We start from the raw sequence: 7,691 nt of genomic DNA, 5'->3' as shown, positions 1-7,691 counted from the left end.
ACATTTAATCCTAGTAAGAATTCCCTGTTTTAGGTCAGCTAAGATCACCACTTCATTTTAAGAATGTAAAACGTCAGAATAATACATTTAAGTAATTTAGCAGACGCTCTTATCCAGAGCGACTAACAGTAGTGAATGCATACATTTCATACATTTTTTTCTCCGTACTGGTCCACTGTGGGAATCGAATCCACAACCTTGGCATTGCAAACACCTTGCTCAACCAACTGAGCCACACAGGACCTCTCTAATAGTAGAGAGAATTATTTATTTCAGCTTTCAATTCTTTCATCAGATTCCCAGTGGGTCAGAAGTTTACATACACTCAATTTGTATTTGGTATCACTGCCTTTAAATTGTTTAACTTGGGTCAAATGTTTCGGGTAGCCTTCCACATGCTTCCCACAATAAGTTGGGTAAATTTTGGTCCATTCCTCCTGACAGAGCTGGTGTAACTCAGTCAGGTTTGTAGGCCTCCTTGCTCGCACACGCTTTTTCAGTTCTGCCCACAAACTTTCTATAGGATTGAGGTCAGGGCTTTGTGATGGCCACTCCAATACCTTGACTTTGTTGTCCTTAAGCCATTTTGCCAAGACTTTGGAAGTATGCTTGGAGTCATTGTCCATTTGGAAGACCCATTTGCGACCAAGCTTTAACTTCCTGACTGATGTCTTGAGATGTTGCTTCAATATATCCACAAAATGTTCCATCCTCATGAAGCCATCTATTTTGTGAAGTGCACCAGTCCCTCCTGCAGCAAAGCACCCCCACAACATGATGCTGCCACCCCCGTGCTTCAAGGTTGGGATGGTGTTCTTCGGCTTGCAAGGCTCCCCCTTTTTCCTCCAAACATAACGATGGTCATTATGGCCAAACAGTTCTATTTGTGTTTCATCAGACCAGAAGACATTTCTCTAAAAAGTACGATCTTTGTCCCCATGTGCAGTTGCAAACCATAGTCTGGCTTTTTTATGGCGGTTTTGGAGCAGTGGCTTCTTCCTTGATGAGCAGTCTTTCAGGTTATGTCGATATAGGACTCATTTTACTGTGGAAATATATACTTTTGTATCGGTTTCCTCCAGCAACTTCACAAGATCCTTTGCTGTCGTTCTGGGATTAATTCGCATTTTTCGCACCAAAGTACATTCATCTCTACGAGACAGAACGCGTCTCCTTCCTGAGCGGTATGACGGCTGCGTGGTCTCATGGTGTTTATACTTGCATACTATTGTTTGTACAGATGTATGCGTTACCTTCAGGTGTTTGGAAATTGCTCCCAAAGATGAACCAGACTTGTGGAGGTCTACCGTTTTTTGGGTGGCTGATATCTTTTGATTTTCCCATGATGTCAAGCAAAGAGGAACTGAGTTTGAAGGTAGGCCTTGAAATACATCCACAGGTACACCTCCAATTGACTCAAATTATGTCAATTAGCCTATCAGAAGCTTCTAAAGCCATGACATCATTTTCTGGAATTTTCCAAGCTGTTTAAAGGCACAGTCAACTTAGTGTATGTAAACTTCTGACCCACTGGAATTGTGACACAGTGAATTATAAGTGAAATAATCTGTCTGTAAACAATTGTTGGAAAAATTACTTGTGTCATGCACACAGTAGATGTCCTAACCGACTTGCCAAAACTATAGTTTGTTAACAAGAAATTTGTGGAGTGTCACGTCCTGGCCAGTATAAGCGTTAATTGTTATTGTAGTTTGGTCAGGACGTGGCAGAGGGTATTTGTTTTATGTGGTCCGGGGTGGTGTTTTGGTAAAAGGGTGTTTGATTTAGTATTTCCGGGTTTTTGGTTTATAGTCTATGTTTATGTATTTCTATGTGTAGTCTAGTAAGTGTGTTTCTATGTAGAGTTAATTGGGGTGGACTTCCAATTGAAGGCAGCTGTGTGGTGTTGCCTTTGATTGGAAGTCCTATATTAGTTGGGTGTGTTTGTCTGTGTGTTTGTGGGAGATTGTTCTGTGTTTAGCCTTGTGCCTTGTCAGACTGTCTGTGGATTGTTCGTGCTCTTGTTTGTTGTTTTTGTGTTAATTTTGATTTAATAAATGTTCAAAATGAACAAACACAGTCCTGCTGCATTTTGGTCCTCCTTCACCGACGATAACCGTGACATGGAGTGGTTGAAAAAACAAGTTTTAATGATTCCAACCCAAGTGTCTGTAAACTTCCGCATTCAACTGTATCTGTAACCAACAGATCTGTATTCCCATTCATGTGAAATTCATAGATTAGGGCCTAATTCATTTATTTAAATTGATTGATTTCTGTAACTGTAACTCCAAATATGCCACAGTATTGTTCAGTAGTAACAATTATATTTTCAAGAAGGATTATTCACCTGGATTTAAACTAATAATATCAAAATGTATGGTCTAATGTACATGCACACTTCGAACAAAAGGGTTCCAAAAAGGTTTTTCTGTTGTTCTCATACAATAGGAGCACCCTTTTGGTTTCAAGGTAGGACCCTTTTTAGTTCCAGGTATAACTCTCTGGGGAAACAGTTCTACATGGAACCCAATAGGGTTCTTCAAAGGGTTCCCCTATGGGGACAGCCGAAGAACCCTTTTAAGTTCTTGATAAGTTTAAGTTTCTAAGAGTGTAGTTGAGATTAATGCTTTCAGGATCATTGCCTTGAATAGACGTCGCTTATTCCAATTCACCTTCATCAGAGCGAAAATAATTGTTCATTCCAAATTAGCATCTTGATCACATTAGCTAAAGGTCAAAATTGCTGCTGTGTCTGTTGTGGAATGTATGGTGGCAACCAGTCAGCTGGTCACCTGACCTATTCACATTCAATTCTTATTACTAAGTGAGTTGACCTTTTGTTCTATGAATAGTGATTATTAGCATTTAGCCTTAAAAGCGCTACCTCTGTAGCACGACATTACTCCTTTCCACAGGATTATGAAATAGTCATTATATTCAAAGGGTAACTGATATATGGCACAAAATGGGCTTGCAATTATACAGTATGGGGAAAAGTATTAACTGTGTCATTATATTTACATGGGTAGGCAATAGTAGACAGCACTTCTTCATGGCATGATGCTTGAAAATTAGTATGTGTAGGCCTCATTTGAACCACAGCTTCACTGGAATGCATCACTTATTATCGTTGTTAACTAAATGTAAATTACTTTAGCTTGCTAGTTAACCATTAGGCTAACTGTGAGGCTAAACAATACACTTACATAGTTTTATATTAAATTATGCGGCTGCTAGGCTATATTGCCACATTTCTTCTCGCAATACCTCAGCTGTTCAACTTTAGTGGGTAAATCTAGGCTAAGCTCCTTTACTAGCCTTTAAAGGTAACATATTAAAATTGTGGGTGATAGAACTCCGTTTCCCCCCGATTCCCTACCTCCACGGACACTTAGTGCCTTTGTGGAACTGCAACTCATTTTAGGCCATTGAACTGCAACTCATTTCAGGCCATGGAACTGCAACTCATTTCAGGCCATGGAACTGCAACTCCGCCAGGCGGCCTTGCAATGAATCAAAGCCATTTGCTCAGCAAATGCCTCTTTCAATGGAAGTTAGAAAATGAAAATCACCCGAAAGAAAGCAGCAGGTCAGACACCATTTTCTTGGCCACATTTTTCAATTGTACATAGTCAATAAAATTAGTTTCTGATCACATTTGTTTAAGGTGATATGAATGTCGGGGTGTTTATTTATGGCAGAAGGCTCTATTACTGGAGGGGTTTTAGAGTTTCATTTGTTATTTAGCTCATTGTTGATTAAGCAGTTCATATCTTTAAATACAAATAGGGAGAGCAAGACTAAGGCCATTTCTGGAAACAGCTTCTTTACACCATTATGATGAGAGATTCATTGAGAGAAGCGACAACATAAAAACAATGACTATGCCACTGTTGACATCACCTCCATATTCGTCGATGTAGATGCTGTCGAAGTCATTGATAGATAAATGTTCTCAAAATATTGGTTATTAATTTCACTTAATATCCCCAAATATTATATTTGCTTGTAGGTTAAAGAAAGGTTGAATAAAGAACTAACAAGGAAATTGAAAAGTACAACACAACGGTGCTGACACCCACCTGAGTTCAGATCACATTGAAAAAGGCGCGGGCCCATAAGGCTCCACACTGTCCGTGACTTCACAGATGTCCTCAGATTTACTTCCCAGCGTGCTAAAAAAAGAACACACTAGTTTTTACAATCTAAATTGAAAACTGCTGGAGGGGAAAATAGTGTGGCGGCAGCCAGCGGGGGAGGTGTCGACGGTGGAGGGGTCGTAAAGCGGAGCGTGGCGGGACGCTGTGTCGACACTCATCAGGGAGAAATTATTACCTCTATTAAATGAGAACATTGAAGAGAGGGGAGGTGAGGTTAACATCCCATTCCCCCCACGCCTCTTCACCCCAACAGACAGGCACACAGCATCAACCTTTCACCCCAACATACAAGCACACGGCATCAACCTTTCACCCAAACATACATGCATACAGCATTAACCTTTTACTCCAACAAACGGCATCAACCTTTCACCCTAACACATACGCACACAGCAACCTTTCACCACAATGCATACACACACTGTTTCAACCTTTCACCCAAACACACACACAAGTCATCAACATTTCACCACAACACACACACACAGCATACATGTTTCACCCCAAAACACATGCACACAGCATCAACCTTTCACACCCTACCACATGGACTTGCATGCATGTACACACACACACACACACACACACACACACACACACACACACACACACACACACACACACACACACACACACACACACACACACACGAGGGAAACATTTTATAATGATTTAGGATGCTGCTTGTTGAAGACCACAGAGACACAGGAGTACTCTGGTAGTCTTTGGTGGAGTAAGATTGAATCAGAATATGCAGTATTCGGACTATGCACTATTCATTATCCAAAGTATAGCACAGAAACTGGAAATCACTGTGACGGTATATTTACCTTCTTTCAGTATTTTGGTTGTAAGCAAATATAGTCACTTCCAAAATTATTGGCACAACTGATAAAGACTTTATAAAACAAGTAATACAAATACTGAGCTATATTGTATGCTCCAAAAAATTGGGAAATTATATTATTTTATACTAATACAATTGCTTAGAGAAAAATATTTAGTATAACAAGTAATACAACAATTGCTAAAATATAGGTGCCAGAATTATTATCAATGATGTTTTCAACACTTGTGAGGATAACGGGACGCAGCCTTTGTCTATAATGTTTTATGACATTGGAGAAAACTTTGGGAGGTGTCCCCAGGACAAGTGGAAGTAAAACAGCTCCATATTATCAAAGATTCACCACCATATTTTACAGTAGGTATGAGGTTATTTTCTGCGTATTCAGTGCCTTTCGAAAGTATTCAGACACTGACTTTTTCCACATTTTGTTACGTTACAGGCTTATTCTAAAATATATATTTTTTCTCTCATCATTCTACACACAATACCTCACAATGGCAAAGCAAAAACAGGTTTTAGATATTTTTGGTAATTTATTATAAAGAAAAAAAATGAAATACCACATATACATAAGTATTCAGACTCTTTACTCAGTACTTTGTTGAAGCACCTTAGGCAGCGATTATATATACATATATATATATATATATATACATATATATATATACATATATACATATATATATATATACATATATATATATATATATATATATACATATATATACATATATATATATATATACATACATATATATATATATATATATACAATATATATATATATATATATATACATACATATATACATACATATATACATATATATATATATATATACATATATATATATATATATATACATATATATATATATATATACATATATATATATATATACATATATATATATATATATATATATATATATATATATATATATATATATATATATATATATATATATATATATATATATATATATATATATATATATATATATATATATATATATATATATATATATATATATATATATATATGTATATATATATATATGTATGTTCTCTCCTCTCTGCACAGGCCATACAAACGCTTCACACCGCGTGGCCGTTGCCACTCTAACCTGGTGGTCCCAGCGCGCACGACCCACGTGGAGTTCCAGGTCTCCGGCAGCCTCTGGAACTGCCGGTCTGCAGCCAACAAGGCTGAGTTCATCTCAGCCTATGCTACCCTCCAGTCCCTAGACTTCCTGGCGCTGACGGAAACATGGATTACCACAGATAACACTGCTACTCCTACTGCTCTCTCTTCGTCTGCCCACGTGTTCTCGCATACCCCTAGAGCATCGAGCCAGCGGGGTGGTGGCACTGGAATCCTCATCTCTCCCAAGTGGACATTCTCGCTTTCTCCCCTGACCCATCTGTCTATCTCCTCATTTGAATTCCATGCTGTCACAGTTACCAGCCCTTTCAAGCTTAACATCCTTATCATTTATCGCCCTCCAGGTTCCCTTGGAGAGTTCATCAATGAGCTTGACGCCTTGATAAGTTCCTTTCCTGAGGATGGCTCACCTCTCACAGTTCTGGGTGACTTTAACCTCCCCACGTCTACCTTTGACTCATTCCTCTCTGCCTCCTTCTTTCCACTCCTCTCCTCTTTTGACCTCACCCTCTCACCTTCCCCCCTACTCACAAGGCAGGCAATACGCTTGACCTCATCTTTACTAGATGCTGTTCTTCCACTAATCTCATTGCAACTCCCCTCCAAATCTCCGACCACTACCTTGTATCCTTTTCCCTCTTGCTCTCATCCAACACTTCTCACTCTGCCCCTACTCGGATGGTATTGCGCCGTCCCAACCTTCGCTCTCTCTCTCCCGCTACTCTCTCCTCTTCCATCCTATCATCTCTTCCCTCTGCTCAAACCTTCTCCAACCTATCTCCTGATTCTGCCTCCTCAACCCTCCTCTCCTCCCTTTCTGCATCCTTTGATTTTCTCTGTCCCCTATCCTCCAGGCCGGCTCGGTCCTCCCCTCCTGCTCCGTGGCTCGACGACTCACTACGAGCTCACAGAACAAGGCTCCGGGCAGCCGAGCGGAAATGGAGGAAAACTCGCATCCCTGCGGACCTGGCATCCTTTCACTCACTCCCTCTCTACATTCTCCTCTTCTGTCTCTGCTGCTAAAGCCACTTTCTACCACTCTAAATTCCAAGCATCTGCCTCTAACCCTAGGAAGCTCTTTGCTACCTTCTCCTCCCTCCTGAATCCTCCTCCCCCTCCCCCCCTCCTCCCTCTCTGCGGATGACTTCGTCAACCATTTTGAAAAGAAGGTTGACGATATCCGATCCTCGTTTGCTAAGTCAAACGACACCGCTGGTCCTGCTCACACTGCCCTACCCTGTGCTTTGACCTCTTTCTCCCCTCTCTCTCCAGATGAAATCTCGCGTCTTGTGACGGCCGGCCGCCCAACAACCTGCCCACTTGACCCTATCCCCTCCTCTCTTCTCCAGACCTTTTCCGGAGACCTTCTCCCCTTCCTCACCTCGCTCATCAACTCATCCTTGACCGCTGGCTACGTCCCTTCCGTCTTCAAGAGAGCGAGAGTTGCACCCCTTCTGAAAAAAACCTACACTCGATCCCTCCGATGTCAACAACTACAGACCAGTATCCCTTCT

Source organism: Salmo salar, chromosome ssa22 (genome assembly GCF_905237065.1).
Source record: "Salmo salar chromosome ssa22, Ssal_v3.1, whole genome shotgun sequence".
Classification (NCBI taxonomy): Eukaryota; Metazoa; Chordata; class Actinopteri; order Salmoniformes; family Salmonidae; genus Salmo; species Salmo salar.
The sequence above is the reverse complement of the archived record's forward strand: the minus strand, read 5'-3'. Positions refer to the sequence as shown.